This window comes from Rutidosis leptorrhynchoides, chromosome 1 (assembly GCF_046630445.1).
Source record: "Rutidosis leptorrhynchoides isolate AG116_Rl617_1_P2 chromosome 1, CSIRO_AGI_Rlap_v1, whole genome shotgun sequence".
Taxonomy (NCBI): Eukaryota; Viridiplantae; Streptophyta; class Magnoliopsida; order Asterales; family Asteraceae; genus Rutidosis; species Rutidosis leptorrhynchoides.
In genome coordinates this window covers 73,952,849-73,974,755 of record NC_092333.1, presented here as the reverse complement: position 1 = coordinate 73,974,755, position 21,907 = coordinate 73,952,849, and the positions used below count along the sequence as shown (strand labels likewise).

At 34.7% G+C, this 21,907-nt stretch overlaps 2 long non-coding RNA genes across 3 annotated transcripts; one reads left to right on the top strand and one right to left on the bottom strand.

Moving 5' to 3' along the window:
• Window positions 1-16,136: 16,136 nt before the first annotated feature.
• LOC139861604 (uncharacterized) lies at window positions 16,137-16,678 on the bottom strand. The gene is made up of 2 exons (XR_011763838.1): window positions 16,508-16,678; window positions 16,137-16,443 (listed from the first exon to the last, which is right to left on the bottom strand). It is a non-coding gene; the product is annotated as an uncharacterized lncRNA (long non-coding RNA).
• A 2,841-nt stretch (window positions 16,679-19,519) lies between these two features.
• Window positions 19,520-21,232, top strand: LOC139861595 (uncharacterized). Of its 2 annotated transcripts, none has more exons than XR_011763821.1 (3): window positions 19,520-19,835; window positions 20,006-20,050; window positions 20,289-21,232. It is a non-coding gene; the product is annotated as an uncharacterized lncRNA (long non-coding RNA). The 2 variants fall into 2 exon arrangements; XR_011763820.1 differs by having other exon boundaries at window positions 19,520-19,806; window positions 20,289-21,231.
• The last annotated feature ends 675 nt before the right edge of the window (window positions 21,233-21,907 follow it).

Here is a 21,907-nt window from a genome sequence, read left to right as displayed (position 1 = left end):
CTACCGTAACATCATAATCCAACGGCTAAAACCGATAGCGCCCAAAACGACTATGGAAACGCAAATCTCAAGGTGTACAAAATCAACTATCGTCACACCCGTAACATCATGTGAGCGAAACACGGCTATCGCCTCACTAATCGTACAACATGGTCCTCGCGACCCCACCATCGGCGTATAAAACAACCGATAGTTCCCACAACATGGTCCTTACGACCCCACCATTGGTGTATCAAACAACCAATAGATCAAACATCACACAACAAGAAGGCTGGCCGAAAACACACGCGCCTTAGTGAATCCGAACTACACGCGACTCACTGCCTTCACCACAACTATCGGGATTGGCCGAACTACACGCGCCTAAGTGAATCTGAACTACACGAGAGTCACTATCCCAGAGGAATGACCGAACTACACGAGTCATTTGTGAATCCGAACTACACGAGACTCACTCCTCAATACACTGACCGAAACCACACGAGTCATTTGTGAATCCGAACTACACGAGATTCACTTCCACAATAAGATGACCGAAACCACACGCGTCATCGTGAATCCGAAACCACACGCGATTCATTACCATGATGAAGTCAGCGGACCCGAAGATCATGCTTCACCAATCAATAATCCCATGATGAAGTCAGCGGACCCCGAAGGTCATGCTTCACCAATCTCAACATCGGATGAAGTCAGCGGACTCCGAAAGTCATGCTTCACCGATATAACACCTCGCTCATGATGAAGTCAGCGGACCCCGAAGGTCATGCTCCACCAATCGCATACTCCCATGATGAAGTCAGCGGACCCTAAAGGTCATGCTTCATCAATCACCAATACCATGATGAAGTCAGCGGACCCCGAAGGTCATGCTTCATCAATCAACGCCCTTTTGGCCTCGAACGACGAGTAGCATAACATCGCGCTCTGCTACGCCATAGTGAATCCTAACGGATACCACTAACCATTCACACACTCGAGCAAGAACCACCTATATCAAACATAGGCACAAAACAATAATTCTCAAGAAGAGAATCCGATACGCACATCCCTTAACCGAGGGATTTCACCTTGCTCGCCAAACACGTCCATTATCTCTCAACGAAATTTACCACATTACCACCTCGGTGGTAACTCAAATCCAAAATCCTAAGTACAATTTAACCGAAATTGCACTCTACCACAAATCGACCAAAACTAGGTCCCCACAATTTTCGGATCTACCATAAGCACATCCGAAGTCTCACACGAAAACTTCCTCGGGCGGGAGTGCAACTCTCCCACTTGGAACTACGTTCCATATCCACAACTCGTACAACCGTACAATGCTACCAAAGGTAGACTTTACAAACGATTGGGTTCACACGACCCATCACCACATCTTGCTCCAACCTTGAGCACACGGAAGATTTCGATCAATCCTTAAACACTTCGAACGAAAAGTGTACCACGATTACCCAAACCATACCCTAGCAATCATCCAATTGCTTTAGTTTGTCAAATTTCACCCGATCACTCATGTACCTAAGGGTTTCACTTCGGTACCCTAAGTACAATGTAACCGCAACACAATCGGAGTCGAACACCATGCTAGTAGGTATAAAAGAGGCACCTAATGTCGTGTCACGTAGACTCCTTTACCAACATACATTGAGATCAAACACTCGATCTTTTTCGGGTTCCAATCCACCCAACGAACCTCATGGTTCATCAACTTCAACACGAAAGCGAACACGCGCTTAACAATCGAACACCAAAACCCATTTCCATGGTTTAGTAGAAACATTTCCCAAATACTAAGGAATGCTTGGTTGCACCAAGTCTTACGCCCTTCACCCGACAACCAAATGTCACCATAGGGTACTTCCATTAGGAACGTCACCCATAACAGCAATATGCACAACACAAGGCATTTAACAGTTCAAACTCAAACGACACTTAATAAATAATCAAAGGGCATATTTATTAAAACGAAACGTACCTTAACGTCTCCTTGCTGCCCCCATCCCCGCTAACTTGGGACATTCTGACTTACGGTGTCCTTCTTCTTGGCAATTGAAGCACACCATGCCATCACTCTTTGGTACCGAACATTCCCAAGACTTGTGACCCCTCAGGCCACAATTGTAACACCTAGACGCACTAGATTCCAATATACCCATCCGTGTACCACCCGTGCTCACACTCGGACTCTTAGTCCTCTTACTCGGAGCACCATACGAAACACCCTTCTCTCACTTGAAGGTTCACCCTTCTTTGATCGTGAATACGACTCAAAACCTCTAGCCAAGTCGAATAATTCCGCAAAAGATTTCGCTTGACCCCGGCTAATTTTACTCTTCAAGTCATCATTCAAGGTCCGATAGAAATCCCCCATCAATAAACGATCATTCCCCAAATACTCCGGGCAAAAACGAGCCTTCGCCATAAAGGTCGTCTTGAGAGTATTCAAATCCATAGATCCTTGTCGCAAATTTCGCAACTCGTTACGCAATTCCCACAAATCGACTGAAGTCCGAAACTCCTCGAAGAATTCCTCCTTAAATTCGTCCCATGATAAAGCCATAAACGTTTCACCACCGACAAGATCAATCTTACCATCCAACCAATCCCTCGCCCTACCCCGCAACAAACTAGTAACGAGTCTCGTCTTTTTTTCGGGAGGGCATTCAATAGTGCGAAAACACCCTTCGACATCCGAGATCCAAGTTGTGCTTATCAAAGGATCCGGTTTCCCGTCATACATCGGAGGTTTAGTCCTCATGAAGCTCTTAAGACAACGCTCCATTTCACTACTACCCCAAAATTCGGAATACTTCCTATCCATTCTTTCTTCCAACGCACTCATTTGCTCCGCAACGGCGGCCGCAACTCTAGCGTTAAACTCTAAATCGTTCGTCTCGATCCCATTTCCAGTCACCATTCTAAGGAATGCAAAGCGATTAGATCACGAACGTATAAAACACACACTCCACAACGCCCCATCTTGCTAAGCACTCGTCGTACATCACTTGTTAGACACGATTTGCACCCGTAATAAGGTTTGCAAGTCCTTATTACGCATACACGCCGTATCGGCTCGTTAGTACAACGACCGCCTAATAACAAGGCACTAAATACAACGCAATCGCATATTAATAAATGCAACGCAAGCATAAACTAAATACAACGCAATCGCATATTAATAATATCCACATATTAATACAAATGTTAGTCAACCTAATAACAAGGCACTAACTATAACCCATTCCGACCCGTTCACCTACAAGTCCCGCAACAAATAAGCACACACAAATGTCTAAGTCTAGGCACCTATCTCAGGTCGCCTAAGTCCCTTAGACCATGCTCTGATACCACTTGTAACAACCCCAACCCGTATTAAAACCGACCCATAAAAGGTTTTTCCTTTTAATACGCGTTAATTAATACTTTAGGTCCCATTTATGTTTCCAAAACATCTTTAGCACAATAATAAGTTCAATAAGCTTTTAAAACATTTAATACATAGTTTAAATATCCGAACGGGTAAACATGACCTGACTATTTAATTCCAAACAAAACGAGCATGGTGATTGGGGATACGCTACCCAATCCTAAAACGAGTATAAAAGCAAGATCTTCTAAAGCAACCTAGCCAAGATCTCAAATCCCCAAGCTTACCCGAGCCGCCAAGCATGCAAACCTATAAAAATGTAAACAACGAGAGGGTAAGCTAACGCTTAGTGAATGATAATATACTACATACATATATATGTATAAAATGGACACGCCACACAAATATCAAATACCGCATACCGAAGCATCCATGTATAAGGCAACTACACTAAGCATACCGTACGATCTCTAAGCAACAAGCTAAAGATATCAACAAAGTATAAGTTCACCAACGACGATGTGAACAACATCAATAAGCTACACCCGGAGGGTTAGCTACAACACAACATTACATTAATATATATAACAATATAAAACGAATAAGGTTAACCCCTTAACCCATTACCGAATACCAAACGCCACATTGAAGATTGGCCGAACTACACGAGCCTTAGTAATCCGAAACCACACGAGATTACTATCTTCAACAAGACAACATCGAGGTTGGCCGAACTACATGAGCCTTAGTAATCCGAAACCACACGAGATTACTACCTCAATAAGATGACCGAACTACACGAGTCATCGTGAATCCAAACTACACGCGATTCACTTCACCAATAACAAAACCCACGGTCACGGGATTATAAAATCCACCACATCGGGGTTATCCAAATCCATATCACAATACGTGTGATAACGTACACACAAGTGTACACCTCGCCAAAAGGAGGTCAACCAAAATGCACAACCGTGCCAATTGGACTCATACAAAAGTCCATCAAATCCACCTATATGTGAAGTGAGCTCTATAACCGAGAACCACTTCACCCGACCCGCACCCATCCTACACATACATATGCATATAGGATATTAACACTCACCTTGAAGTCTTGAAGAATGCTTCCAAGCAATCCGCAACTCGTCAATGGAAAGTACCTATTCCATTATCACAAATTCAACAACACACTTAGATTGGATTTACAAACCAACCTAATTCGACACTTAGTGCAAATTCGACCCAAATGCACTTCCAAGTACAAACCGCGCCCAAATTAACCAATCATCACTAACACGAGTGACAATGGTCCTAATATGCCAATTAAACCCAAACACAAGTGTTAAACACTTAACTTCTCAAAATCGCCCATTTTGACCCTTAAAGCCAATATCTCAACATTTACAAGTTTTGACACCAAAACACATTTAACTCGGGTTTATACTTCAACTTAATCCATTTTAAGTTCATAAACCTTATTAATTAACAATCGGGTCATAATCATCACCAAAACTCTAATTTCTTCCAACACCTCAATAATCACTAAATACTAGTGATTACACCCATTTGCAAGTCTTACAAGCATAAACTTGCACACCAAACCCAAAACCCGTCAATAACAACAATAAACCTGAATATTGGTGTTAATCTCCAATTAACAACTAAATGGGTTTCACCTATGAATCATACAATCAAAAGCCCTAAATTTGAATGATGAACACGAAAATGAAATTCGGAGTTAGAGCTTACCACTAGTATCACCGTGTAGCTAAGAACGAGGAGAACAAACTTGTCAACTATGCCAAAGATCAAATCCCGATTCTTCCTTTCCAAAAATCCTTTTGAAATCAAGTGGGTGTTTGAGTTTTGAGGGAAAAATGGAAAGAAAAGGAAAAATAAAATGAGAAATGAAATGGGTGGACCAGATTTAAGATCCCCATCTGGCTCAAACGTGAAATGACCAAATTGCCCTTGAACTTCATTTAAAATTACAAGAATTCGGTGCCAGTTCGCACAGTATGCCGCGCCGCGGCCTAATTCATCGCGCCGCGACCTATAACTAGGTCTGGGATCATTTTATATCAAGCTTCTGATCTGGATTCTTCCAAAACGCCGCGTCGCGGCTCCATTTGTCGCGCCGCGACACTCTGCTTTCCCTTATTCACTTTTCTCGCGTACTAACTTCAACATGCGAGTACGCCTTGAACCATCCGTAAACTAGTCGTACGCACACTTTACACCTATAAGTCATGTACGGGGAAAACGGGGTGTTACATTGGTCGAATGAAACCACGCTCTAAAAGTTCTTGTAATTGGCTCTGAAGTTCCTTCATTTCGCTAGGTACGAGTCTGTATGGAGCACGAGCTATTGGTGCAGCTCCCGGTACAAGGTCTATTTGAAATTCAACGGATCGGTGTGGAGGTAGTCCCGGTAATTCTTTCGGAAATACATCGGGAAATTCTTTTGTGACGGGAATATCATTGATGTTCTTTTCTTCGGAATTGACTTTATCGACGTGTGCTAGCACAGCATAGCAACCTTTTCTTATTAGTTTTTGTGCCTTCAGGTTACTAATAAGATTTAACTTTGCGTTGCTCTTTTCTCCGTACACCATTAAGGGTTTTCCTTTTTCTCGTATAATTCGAATTGCATTTTTGTAACAAACGATCTCTGCTTTCACTTCTTTCAACCAGTCCATACCGATTATCACATCAAAACTCCCTAACTCTACTGGTATCAAGGCAATATTAAATGTTTCGCTAACCAGTTTAATTTCTCGATTCCGACATATATTATCTGCTGAAATTAATTTACCATTTGCTAATTCGAGTAAAAATTTACTATCCAAAGGCGTCAATGGGCAACTTAATTTAGCACAAAATTCTCTACTCATATAGCTTCTATCCGCACCCGAATCAAATAAAACATAAGCAGATTTATCGTCAATAAGAAACGTACCCGTAACAAGCTCCGGGTCTTCTTGTGCTTCTGCCGCATTAATATTGAAAACCTTTCCACGGCCCTGCCCATTAGTATTCCCCTGATTCGAGAAATTTCTAATAATGTGGCCCGGTTTTCCACATTTATAACAAACAGCGTTGGTATTACTTGCTCCGACACTATTCGTTTCGGCATTACTTGTTCCGGCATTATTTGCTCCCTTAGTTCTGTTAAACTTTGGTCCGTAGACCTCACACTTTGTCGCGCTATGACCATTTCTTTTACACCTGTTGCAAAATGTCGTGCAAAATCCCTGGTGATTTTCTTCACACCTATGACATGGCTGTTTTTTGTTTTTGTTGCCGTTGTTGTTATTGAGGTTGTTGTTGGGATTGTTATTGTTGTTGAAACGGTTGTAGTTGTTGTTGGGATGTTTGTTGTAGTTATTGTTAGGATTGCGATTATTGTTGTGATTGTTGTTGCGGTTGTTGGGATAGTTGTTGTGATTGTGGTTGTAATTGTTATTGTTGTTGTACTGGTGACTCTTGTCACCGTTTTCCTCCCACTTCCTCTTGAGTTGTTTCGTGTTGGCTTCTTTGGCCGCCTGCTCTTTAATTCTTCCCTCAATCTGATTTATGAGTTTATGAGCCATTCGACTTGCCTTCTGTATAGAAGCGGGCTCGTGTGAACTTACATCTTCTTGAATCCTTACTCTTTTACAAACGCGTCGATCTTCTCTTCTTCATCTTCGAATGCTCCCGGACACAATAGGCACAACTCTGTGAATCGTCGTTCATATGTGGTAACGTCAAACCCTTGTGTTCGTAACTCTCTAAGTTCTGCCTTGAGTTTATTGACTTAGTTTCTTGGACGGTACTGCTCAATTGCTTGAATGCCGACCACAGTAGTGCGTAAGCAGCATTTTGTCCTACCTGTTCAAGATAGGTGTTCCACCACGTTAACGCAGTACCTGTGAAGGTATGCGTAGTGTACTTAACTTTGTCCTCTTCAGTACACTTACTTATGGCAAACACCGATTCGACTTTCTCGGTCCACCGTTTCAATCCAATTGGTCCTTCGGTTCCATCAAATTCCAAAGGTTTGCAGGCAGTGAATTCTTTGTAGGTGCATCCTACACGATTTCTTGCGCCGTTAGCTGCATTGCTAGATTCAGCGTTATTGTTGGTATGTAGCGCAGCCTGTACTGCGGCTATGTTTGCAGCAAGAAAGGTACAAAATTCCTCTTCGTTCATATTCATGGTGTGTCGAGTAGTCGGTGCCATTTCCTTCAATATAGACAACTGAATCGAGTTAATCATACAGAATATTAAGAGTAGTCAATAGTATTTCGTAGCATAATATGAACTCATTTATAAAAGCTTTTTCTTCATATTAGCGTTTTATAAGTTTAAATTCGGGTACTACCTACCCGTTAAGTTCATACTTATTAGCTAATATACAATTCAACTACTACAATTCCATATGAAAAACTGATTATAATAATATATCACATACAAATATTCTTCAAACTTACAACTTCGCTATATTACATATAACATGAAATATAGTACACTATGATACAGGACAGTTTTGAAGATAAATCTAGTTAATACGCAAGTTGTTCAGCAAAGGAAATAAAGACACGTAATTCATAAGTCCAGAAACAAGTCATGCATTCTGGTTTTACTAAGACGACTTCCCATCCTTGGTCTTGTAGAAAATAACCGTTATGACCATTGGCTAGGCAGCATGTTGTAACGTCGTCAAAAGGACGAGGGTTTCGTAATGTCCAACAGTCCCGTAATAATCTAAAAACCTTGTTTCTCACCCCAACTACTAAATCCGTCACTTGTGGGAAGGTTTTATTTAAAAGTTGCAATCCGATATTCTTTTTCTCACTTTGATAAGAAGCGAACATCACTTACCCGTAAGCATAACATGCTTCTTTATGTTGCATGTTAGAATCTCTTTCTAATTCATGAAATCCTATGTTGGGATATGTTGAGTCAAAATAGGTTCTTAACCCGTAGCGTAAAATTGCATTTGGGTTCCTCGCATTTAACGCTTTAAAAAAAACAAGGCGTAAATTACGGTCTCTCAAATGTGATATACCCCACCTATCAAAGGAAAACCTTTTATAAACTAAGGCATTTCTGGAAAGTGTTTCAAATGTTTGACAAGTTAATTTCGCCATAACTAAATGTGCTGATGAATTCTGACTGACTATAGACAAGATTTCCTCAATCATATCCTCTGGTAGGTCTTCTAAAATATTCGGTTGTCTACCCTTAACGTCCATTTTGTTTTTATACTGTAAAATAGACAAGAATTAGATTCGTAAAAGATAATTAACAAACAATACAAGCAATTTTTACATAGAACAAAAAAAATACAAGCACACTACAATACATATAATACACAACATGATTACAACACTCTAATCTGAATCACTGGTTTCTTCTTCTTCGGACTTGGTTCGTTTTCCTAATTTTCTAGGAATATATGGTGTTCCTCTAATACGAGCCGTCGTTTTATATAATGGTTTAGAAAAACCTAGTGGTTTAGAGGTTCCCGGGTCATTGTTACATTTTAGGAAATACGGATGTTGTCGATACATATAAAGTTCATCGGGGTTGGAATCGGGTTTCTCTATTTTTATACCTTTTTCCTTATTATTTTCTTTCATTTTATTAAATTGGGTCGAGGTAATTTCTATAACATCATCGGAATCCTCATCGGGATCCGATTCATCGGAAAATTGGTAATCTTCTCAATATTTTGCTTCCTCGGCGGAAACACCATTGACCATTATTAACTTTGGTCCGTTGGTTGAGGATTTTCTTTTATTTAATAGATTTACTATAGGTATCAACATTTCTTCCTCCGGAACCTCTTCTTCTTCTGGTTCCTCCTCTTCCGATTCCTCCTCTTCTGGTTCCTCTTCTTCCGGTTCCTCCTCTTCCGGTTCCTCTTCTTCCGGTTCCTCTTCGGGAATTTGTGAATCTTCCCAAAATATATTCGACTCTTCATTATTATTAGGTGAATCAATTGGATTTGTACTAGCGGTAGACATCTATCACACAATATCAAACACGTTAAGAGATTAATATATCACATAATATTTACATGTTAATAATATATAGTTTCCAACAAAAAAATGTTAAGCAATCGTTTTTTTTTTTTTTTTTTGAAGAAAAACACAGTCGAAGTCCAGACTCATTAATGCATCCTAACAAACTCGGTAAGACACACTAATGCAATTTTCTAGTTCTCTAAGACCAACGCTCGGATACCAACTGAAATGTCCCGTTCATATTGATTATAAACGTTCCATATTAATTGATTTCGTCGCGAGGTTTTGACCTCTATATGAGACGTTTTTCAAAGACTGCATTCATTTTTAAAACAACCATAACCTTTATTTTATCGATAAAGGTTTAAAAAGCATTACGTAGATTATCAAATAATGATTTACAATAAGAATATATTACATCAAAAATAAGTTTCTTGAATGCAGTTTTTACATAATATCATACAAGCATGGACTTCAAATCTTGTCCTTATTTTAATATGCAACAGTGGAAGCTCTTAATAATCACCTGAGAATAAACATGCTTAAAACGTCAACAAAAATGTTGGTGAGTTATAGGCTTATCCTATATATTATCAAATCATAATAATAGACCACAAGATTTCATATTTCAATATACATCCCATACATAGAGATAAAATTCATTCATATGGTGAACACCTGGTAACCGACATTAACAAGATGCATATAAGAATATCCCCTATCATTTTGGGAAATCCTTCGGACATGATAAAAACGAATTCGAAGTACTAAAGCATCCGGTACTTTGGATGGGGTTCGTTAGGCCCAATAGATCTATCTTTAGGATTCGCGTCAATTAGTAGATCTGTTTACTAATTCTTAGGCTACCAAGCAAAAGGGGCATATTCGGCTTCGATCATTCACCCATATAATGTAGTTTCATTTACTTGTTTCTATTTCGTAAAACATTTAAAAAAACTGCATGTATTCTCATCCCAAAATATTAGATTTTAAAAGTGGGACTATAACTCACTTTCACAGATTTTTACTTCGTCGAGAAGTAAGACTTGGCCACTGGTCGATTCACGAACCTATAACAAATATGTACATATATATAAAAGTATGTTCAAAATATATTTACAACACTTTTAATACATTTTGATATTTTAAGTTTATTAAGTCAGCTGTCCTCGTTAGTAACCTACAACTAGTTGTTCACAGTTAGATGTACAGAAATAAATCGATATATATTATCTTGAATCAATCCACGACCTAGTGTATACATGTCTCAGGCTAGATCACAACTCAAAGTATATATATTTTTGGAATCAACCTCAACCCTGTATAGCTAACTCCAACATTACTGCATATAGAGTGTCTATGGTTGTTCCAAATAATATATATACATGGGTCGATATGATATGTCAAAACATTTGCATACGTGTCTATGGTATCCCAAGATTACATAATATATTAGAATACATGTATAATACAATATAAGTTAGCTAGGATATGATTTGTATAGAATTGTTAATATTTCCCGTAGCTACAAAAATCAAAAAATATCCAATCTTGTTTTACCCATAACTTCTTCATTTTAAATCCGTTTTGAGTGAATCAAATTGATATGGTTTCATATTGAACTCTATTTTATGAATCTAAACAGAAAAAGTATAGGTTTATAGTCAGAAATATAAGTTACAAGTCGTTTTTGTAAGAGGTAGTCATTTCAGTCGAAAGAACGACGTCTTGATGACTATTTTGAAAAACATACTTCCACTTTGAGTTTAACCATGATTTTTGGATATAGTTTCATGTTCATAAGAAAAATTATTTTTCCAGAAGAACAATTTTTAAATCAAAGTTTATCATAGTTTTTAATTATCAAATCCAAAACAGCCCGCGGTGTTACTACGACGGCGTATGTTCGGTTTTACGGTGTTTTTCGTGTTTCCAGGTTTTAATTCATTAAGTTAGCATATCATATAGATATAGAACATGTGTTTAGTTGATTTTAAAAGTCAAGTTAGAAGGATTAACTTTTGTTTGCGAACAAGTTTAGAATTGTGACGACCCAGAAATTTCCGACCAAATTTAAACTTTAATCTTTATATTATTCCGACACGATAAGCAAAGTTTGTTAAGTTAAATCTCAAGAATTTTAAACTGTGTTCATACATTTATTATAACCTCGACCAAATTTCGACGATTCACGAACCGTTATATATAAATAGATATGTATATGTATATATATATTATAACTTGAGAATATTAATAAAGTATTAAACGTATAATACTTTACACGAACGTATTTGTTTCAATATGATTTTTGACGAAATTAAAAAAAATATATATTAAATGATTGAATTATCAGAAACATTGAATTATGATTACAAGTCTCTGTTGAGAGGTCCACTATGATTTGAGAAAATCTATTCCTCTTAACGATATTCAGAATAATTTGTAAAGCTATTTATAAATAAAAACAAAAAGTGTCATTTAAAAAAAGTTAGACAAAAGTTAGTGGAGAATTGGTTTCCATAATATTCTATTAATCTATTTTCAAACGTACAAAGACGTTTTCAGTTTAAAAAGAACTTTATTATTAAAACGTATATAACTTTTATAAATATCTATAATCACTTTTGACAACTCATTACTTAACCAGTATAATAAATATAACGATATTTATATTTTATTTCATTAAATATATATAACGATTTAAATTAATATTATATATATTTATACGCGTATCATACATACATAGTTTTTATACTTTTACTATACTTTAACTTTACCTTTACTTTACTTTTACTTTACTTTAACTTTAATAATTCACTTTAATAATTCATACTTTAATAATTCACTTTAATAATTCATACTTTAATAATTCACTTTAATAATTCATACTTTAATAATTCACTTTAATAATTCATACTTTAATAATTCACTTTAATAATTCATACTTTAATAATTCACTTTAATAATTTATACTTTAATAATTCACTTTAATAATTCAAAAATCTATTAAAAATAGAATTCAATAGGTTTCATTATTTTCATAGAAACTTGAAAATATATTTCTCTAAACTCTCTCAATCGATTTATATATATATATATATATATAAATTTGCTCTGTATAATTTCAAGATATTATTAGTATACATAAAATATTACGACGGAGTACTGTCCGAGTGATTTCAAAATAGTTTTTTTGAATGAGTCGAAGCTAAGGAAATTATGGGTTATAGCTATGGAGGTGATGGGTATGGTTCATGGGTATGCTCGTGAGGTCAATCTAGTGTTTATCGTCTCCGTTGCGTCTACGTACTTTTCTGCAATATTGAATCTCAATATTGATACGTTCGTGAATCCGAGGCCAACCTTGCACTTGTTAAATGATGTTATATGTATTTTTACTACGAAATACAGTATTGTGAGTTTCATTACTCCCCTTTTATATATATTTTTGGGCTGAGAATACATGCGCTATTTTATAAATGTTTTACGAAATAGACACAAGTACTAAAAACTAATTCTATATGGGTTTAAACCAGAAATATACCCTTAGCTTGGTAACATTAAACTACTTGTCTATGTACGGTAGGTGCGAATCCTAAAGATAGATCTATTGGTCCTGACAAACATCATCCTGACTATGGGATGCTTTAGTACTTCGAGGTTATTTTAAACACACCTGATCTGGTGTACTTCAGAGGGTAAAACATGAACGTTAAGGCTTGTTACCAGGTGCCTACAACTTATAGAATACTTTTATACACTTGCGAGTGTACATATATTTATAAACAGAAATCTTGTGGTCTATTAATATATTGAAATGATTGTTATGATAAACCTATGAACTCACCAACCTTTTGGTTGACACTTTAAAGCATGTTTATTCTCAGGTATTAAAGAAATCTTCCGCTGTGCATTAGCTCATTTTAAGGATATTACTTGGAGTCATTCATGGCATATTTTGAAAGACGTTGCATTCGAGTCATTGAGTTCATCAAGATTATTATTAAGCCAATTATAGTTGGATGTATTATGAAATGGTGTGCATGCCATCAACTTTCGTTGTAAGGAAAGTTTGTCTTTTAAAAACGAATGCAATGTTTGTAAAATGTATCATATAGAGGTCAAATACCTCACGACGTAATCAACTATTGTGAATCGTTTATAATGTATATGAACGGGTCCTTTCAAGAATTAACTAAACTATGTTCTAGTGATTTCAAGTTTAAACCTTCGAATAAGATAGCTTTATATGTATGAATCGAATGATGTTATGAACATCATTACTACCTCAAGTTTTGTGGATAAACCTACTGGAAAAGAGACAAATGGATCTAGCTTCAAAGGATCTTGGATGACTTGAAAGTTCTTGAAGTAGAATCATGACACGAAAACAAGTTCAAGTAAGATTTTCACTCGAAATAAGATTGTTATAGTTATAAAAATTGAATCAAAGTTTGAATATGAGTATTACCTTGTATTAGAAAGATATCTTACTGTAAATAAGAAAGATTTCTTGAGGTTGGATGATCACTCTACAAGATTGGAAGTAAGCTAGCAAACTTGGAAGTATTCTTGATTTTATGAAACTAGAACTTGTAAAATTTATGAAAAACACTTAGAACTTGAAGTTAGAACTTGAGAGAGATCAATTAGATGAATAAAATTGAAGAATGGAAGTGTTTGTAGGTGTTTTTGGTCGTTGGTGTATGGATTAGATATAAAGGATGTGTAATTTTGTTTACATGTAAATAAGTCATGAATGATTACTCATATTTTTGTAATTTTATGAGATATTTCATGCTAGTTGCCAAATGATGGTTCCCACATGTGTTAGGTGACTCACATGGGCTGCTAAGAGCTGATCATTGGAGTGTATATACCAATAGTACATACATCTAAAAGTTGTGTATTGTACGAGTACGAATACGGGTGCATACGAGTAGAATTGTTGATGAAACTGAACGAGGATGTAATTGTAAGCATTTTTGTTAAGTAGAAGTATTTTGATAAGTGTCTTGAAGTCTTTCAAAAGTGTATGAATACATATTAAAATACTACATGTATATACATTTTAACTGAGTCGTTAAGTCATCGTTAGTCGTTACATGTAAATGTTGATTTGAAACCTTTAAGTTAACGATTTTTTAAATGTTGTTAACCCAATGTTTATTATATCTAATGAGATGTTAAATTATTATATTATCATGATATTATGATATATTAATATATCTTAATATGATATATATACATTTAAATGTCGATACAACGATAATCATTACATATATGTCTCGTTTCGAAATCATTAAGTTAGTAGTCTTGTTTTTACATATGTAGTTCATTGTTAATACACTTAATGACATGTTTACTTATCATTTATCATGATTAAACATAGTGTATCAATATCTTAATATGATTCATATGTATTTAGTAAGAAGTTGTTATAACGATAATCGTTATATATATCGTTTCGAGTTTCTTAATTCAATAAACTAAATTTTATGTATATAACTCATTGTTAAAATACCTAATGAGATACCTACTTATCATAATATCATGTTAACTATATATATAATCATATATATGTCATCATATAGTTTTTATAACTTTTAACGTTCGTGAATCACCGGTCAACTTGGGTGGTCAAATGTCTATATGAAACCTATTTCAATTAATCAAGTCTTAACAAGTTTGATTGCTTAACATGTTGGAAACACTTAATCATGTAAATAACAATTTCATTTAATATATATATAAACATGGAAAAGTTCGGGTCACTACAAGAATGTGATGCAGTGATGTTGAATCAGGATGTTTTTTTTTTTTTTTTTTTTTTTTTTTAGCTGAAACTTGTTGATTCAGGTTGCACTATGTTTGTTTGGGTTATGTTGAATCTTGTTGAACTATGTTGGATTTTTTTTATTCTACATGAACTATGTTGGATTTATGCTATAATGCTTGAATCAGGTTGCACTTTATGTTGGATTTTTACAGCATTGGTAATGGGTCAGGCTGTTATAAAGTTTTTTTTTTTTTTTGGGTCAAGGTGTAATGGGTCAGAATACATATCTGCATCTTGTAATGGGTCAGGCTGTTATAAAGTTTTTTTTTTCTCTCTTTTGGGTCAAGCTGTAATGGGCCAGAATACATATCTGCATCTTGTAATGGGTCAGGTTGTTATAGAGTTTTTTTTTTTTTTTTTTGGGTCAATGTGTAATGGGTCACAATATATATCTGCATCTCGTAATGGGTCAATCTGTTATACAGTTTTTTTTTCTTTTGGGTCAAGGTGTAATGGGTCACAATATATAAATGCATCTTAAGTCAAAATGGGTCAAGGTAATGACCATGTATTATGTCACAATGTATTAGGTCAAAATTGGTCAAGGTAATGACCATGTATTAGGTCACAATGTATTAGGTCACATACAGATTAAGTCAGAACATTACAACTGGTCAAAGAGTGATAGCCATGTATTAAGTCACCATCAGAATGGGTATTACTAGTACCACTCATTTTTGAAAAAGAATCATTTTGTAATGGGTCACATACAAATTATAACTGGTCAAAGAGTGATAGCCATGTATTAAGTCAGAACATTACAAATTTAGACCAAAATGAGTGATACTAGTGGTATATAGTCAGACCATGTATTAAAAAAGAGTGAACTGATAAAATACAGATTATATCAACACAGATTATATCAACACAAGCTTGAAATGGCAATACAATGTATTAAAAAAAGTGAATAAACTGATAAAATAAGTAACAATGGCCTGAATTCCAAATTGAGCATTACAAATGGTGAATAACATTACAAATTGAGTCCAAAATGAGCATTACAACTGATAGAATCGAAAATACAAATTCACCAAACTTCAACTAATTCAACTGACAACAATAACGATCAACATCACAATTACAAACACAGCCACCCAAAAACTAATTATAAGCCTTCGAATTTCAGCATCTTTTTCTTTCAACATTCGTGACAGTACCTCAAACGGGCAATTGCACCTCACTTGATCAACCCATCAAAAAAAGGAACAATTACACATCTGCAAAATGTGAAATTTATCATTAATTGGAAAATATGAACAATTATACAACTTCACAGCGTACCTGACATGTGTAAAATGGTCGTCCGGGGTTCTTTGCAGTCGAAGACCATCGAAAAATGGCATGAATTCCGCAATAACACATCATTGTTACGAATAAGCTGAATAATCGATGAATTGAAGGTGAATAATCGATGAATTGAAGATGAATAATTGAATTGAACTCGAAAGGTTTGTGGCGAGAGTGGTGATAACAAATAAAAACCCTAGAAACAGACGGTAGGAATGCTTTATATTCGCAGGGTATTAGTAACAAATGACAAATTACCTTTTTACCCTCATGTGAGCTGCACGTGTGGCCATCAAACGGATACATTTAACAGAAGTGTAACAGAAGGATCACCGCCGTTGGGATTAAAAAGCACAGGGACGAACCGTATAAATTTTAAAAATTATGGACGGCCGCCGTAATTTACATTAGACCACAGGGACGATCGGTGTAATTTACTCTTAATATAATTTATATACTTCGATCTTTTATAAAATAATACTATGTATACCTTATAAGTTTTTGTTTAAATATTTCCTGAAGATCCGATTAACTTTAACAAAAAGTATAGTGATTGGTTTGCTGAATATCACCAACGTATATTACAACTACGTAGAAGATTGATTGGAGAATTCATTGAAGACGACATTCTACCGATTATCGAAAATATATTATCACATATCTATAACTTATTTAATATGAAAAAATTTGCTACTAAATTTGATGTCTTTAGTATTACATATGGTATTTGGATGTGTCATACTCATCGGTGTATAATGCGAATTGGTGGATTACGTCCAACTAATATGCTACAGGTAAGTACACGAAGCTATTTCTTTACCTTATTTATTATTGTTGGTTTTGTATTAACTACTTTTTCATATTTCAATTTCGAGATAACATACATTAACTTAATCTTGATTGTGACAGTTAATCAACAATCATATTGAAGTTTTTGGACCTAAACTTAAAAAAAATGAAATCTTTAACATCTGAAATTACGAACTAAGAGATTGCACTTACTACAAAATTTAGAAATTTAGAAGTCACACTATCAAATACTTTAACAGGGAAAGATTTTGTGAATAAAGGAGACGAAGCGGCAATGTCAAGTTATTACAATTCTATGTCATTTTTAGTTGGAAAACTTACCATTATGCATAACTTAATGGATGAGGTATACTAAATCAAAAACTTCATACATCTTCTAAATAATTAAAAAAATATTACAATATTATGCATTTTATTACAAATATAATGTTTCAACTCATTACAGGCTGACGAATTACGACAGAAGACTTTCTCAAGGATGCATAAAGTACTAACAACAAGTCAAGAGTTATGGCATTATTCACAATTCATGATCATCTAACAAGAATAACTACATTGTCGAATATGTGAACAAATACAACGAAGATCTGAGATAACTATCCACAATTCTTAATCTAAGCGGCTAAAACTATATCACGATATCAGAGATGATTTATATAATTTGAATCAAAATTTTATTTTTTATTTATTCGTTAGTAAATTTTGAAACTTTAAAAATTTGAATCCCCTATAAAACATTTGGTTTAATGGTCATCATAGACTTAATAATAGTTCGTTAGTACATTTTGAAACTTTAAAGATTTCAAGCCCCGAAAAAAATTTGATTTAATGTTCATCTAAACATAATAATAGTTTTTTAGTTTATATATCTAATTTTATAGTTTAAATGATTAAACTTTCGAAAATCCCGCGAAACCGCGGGTCTTTAACTAGTATGTGTATATATATATATATATATATATATATATATATATATATATATATATATATATATATATATATATATATATATAGTGGGAGAGGATCCAGTGAAAAATTTTTTGGTGTGAGAACCCTGAGAACTTCAAAGACACTGAAATTCGAGCAAAAAAAAAGTGGCGGGCGAGCAAAAACAAGAAAATTCGAACAAAAAACTGGACGGGCGAACAAAAACAAAGGAATTCGAACAAAAAAAAAAAAAAACACGCGGGCGAACAAAAAAACGTGAGTCGAACTAAAATTTAGATGCATGTTCTACATTTCTGTTTGGTTCTACAATAATTGTAGAACGAAAATTCGTTCGAATTGGGACATTTTTGTTCGAATTCGAGCAAAAACACGCGGGCAAACAAAAAAAAGGGTATTCGAACAAAAAATTAATTGTTCTACATGATGTTCTACAAAATTGTAGAGCATGTAGTTGAAATTTGGTTCGCCCTTCAATTTTTTGTTCATCCGCATCTTTTTTTGTTCGACTTTCGTTTTTTTTTGTTCGTCCTTCCTTAGTTCTCAGGGTTCTCAATCCAAAAGAGTTATCATTTGATCCTTCTAATATATATATATATATATATATATATATATATATATATATATATATATATATATATATATATATATATATATATATATATACACGATGAATAGTGCAATGATTACAATATTAGGCCTACCTGATATGACCCGAAAACTATCACCCATGTCCATGAACTCAAAATTACAATTAGAAGGCCTAATTCACAATAACTAAATCATATACAAACACGAATTGACCGTTTAAGTAATTTACACATAAACAAGGTATACTTTCGTATTATTTAGCCACGTCTATTTGAAAGATTCAACTTATATTTCATTGAGTGCAACCGAAGTATTCCAATATTTGTTTTAAAATATCATTGTTTTATCATTTTGGGACAAATGAGTGTGAGTTTTAGATTTTGAATTTTTACAAGTATGAAAAATTGAGATAGGGAGGAGTTTTAGATGCTTTTTATTAATTATTATACACATGCTAATAGCAAATGTGTTTTTTGACTTCTCATTGGTCTACTTGACACCCTTCCTCTCACAACCCCTACTATTCACCATTTACACACCACTTTCACACACTTCGGATTTTTAAGTTAAAAAAAAAAAAAACAAACCCGTTTTTAAAAAAAAAAAAAAAATATAACTAGGAGACGTCTCTGTGCACTCACTCATACCCCTTCCCTCTCACAAACCCCTTCTGTTGACCTTTTTCCTTCATTCTCACCCACACTTTTCTTTTATCTTTACCACTCTACTCATCTCCTCCCATACCCTCCACTCCTCCTTCTGTCTCCTCTGATATCTTCCTCACTCTTTCTTTCTCCATTTTTTTTGTAAATACCGGTCCAGAAAAAAACCATAGACCTTCTTCATCTGATTTTTTGGGTTCTTTAGTTGTTGTTGCTGCTATAGAAAAGCCACTGCTACCAAAAACACATCGTCAATGCAACCTACTCTGTCATCTCCGCCATCGTGTATGTGATTTTCTTTTTTGAATTACCGGGTACTTTGTTTGTTGCGATTGATACACACAATTGGTGTTCGAATCAACTGATTGATTAGGGTTTCGATTGTTTGATCTGCCATTTTCAACCGATTGTTTTGGTTGTCTTTTAAATATTTTTTGTACGAATTGGTTATTGACAATTTGATTTTTGCTATTGTTGATTGTAGGTTGTTGAATCTTTTCGCTGTCTTTCAGGCGTCTTCTATTTCACGGTAATTTGAGAGTTTATCGTCACATTTTTTTCTTCAAGTATTGCATACTTGCTTTTGTTCTTTGTTTTGTTATGTGTCGTCACTGATTGTGGGGTTTAATATGTTGTATGTATTTGTAAGATGTAGTTATCATCGATATGTTTGTTAAAAATCTAAATTTGTTTTAGTTACTATATCATATTGTGGTGTAAGATTATGGTGAGTAGATAAAAAAAATTCTAGATATTTTTGTTTGCAGGTTGCGTTGAAACTATTTGGATCTTTTTGTCATATTTTCTGTTTAAAGGTAATTTCGTGCTTCATCGTAATTATTTTTTCATGTCTGTTGCTGATTATTATTACATAGTATTATTTTTGGCATACTAATTATCTCTACTTGCGTGGGTACTTTGTTATAAGAAACGGTAAGTTTTTTTTGTTGTATCATATTGTTAGTTAGGATTATGGCAAGTAGAAAACGGTCAATGAAAGTTGGTGATAAAGAATATGTGAGGAGGGAGTTTGTTATTGTCGATGATATTGATTCGGTGTTACTCGGTCTCCCCGAGATTAGCGGGTTGAACAAGTACATTGCAGAACAAGCTGCATCAATCTGCTTGCGTCCCCCGCACAGCTAAGAAAAGAACAGTCAGTCTTGCATTGGATATTTCTATATTTCGCCCATCCAAAAGTATATTTTCTTTCTTAATTATTTGGTTGCGTTTGTGTTGTGTTTGAATGATTTTTTCCCCCTACTATTTGCAGTTGTGTGTACTTTTCAAGCGCCTGGAGGGTTGACTACTTCTACAATAGTAGAACAACCTTTACAATTATGAGTTTCCAGTTGTGGTTGCGCCTAAAAGTAAGGTGTATATATCTCATTGACGTCACATCTTGCGTTTTGCTTTGGTAATGTCTCCGTCATTGTAACGTGTGTATCATTTATTGCAACTCCAACTGCATATTCGGTTAACAGACGCCGGACGGCGTCATGGCATCGTCCAGTCACCTAGAGGCAGACACAAGATTTTCCAACACGAGATTTTTCAGAAACTGATGTATAGTTTTCTTATTGAATGTTTGTATCGCAAACCTTACATAGAATGATAGAACTGTAACGACACGGATTTTTTCGACTACTTGATTATACTATTTACATGATTTAATTATTCCGACTTGATAAGCAATGAATTTTAATAAGTCTTGAACCTCCGGAAAGAGTTTTACACAAGCTTTTGGCCACCCTTTTATTCCGACGATTCACGAACGTCATAACTTCATTTAATTGTTTAATTGTTTAATTATTGTGTATATATATGGATTTATATATATTTAACTTGAAAATATGATAATTAAATATCTCATTATGTATATTAACAAAGTATTATATATATTTTCATACTACTAATTTAAAGAGTTTTTGAACAATATATATGTTACTATTTAAACGACGTAATTAACTTATGTTAAAATGTATTTACATATAATGTATTACGAGTGTAAATACATCCTTACAAGTATTGAATACACTTTATAATATACCAATACATATAAAGGATAGCTATACTAGTATTTTCGTTCAATTTCCTCAAGAATTCTACTTGCATTCATACGGTATTTTTACCCGTATTATACACAGGTTCTAGAAGTATTTACTATTTGTATATACCAATAGAAATCTGTAATTATTTGTGTAATATGTCATCCATGACCTAATCAATTTAATATGTCATCCATGACTTAATACATTTTAACTTATCTTAGATATTTTCACTAAAAATCAAATTTTCAAGCCTATAAATAAGCACCATTTCTAACTCATTTTTACACATTCATTTTCCAAATTTTACCTCCAATTTTCACACACACTTGCAAGAA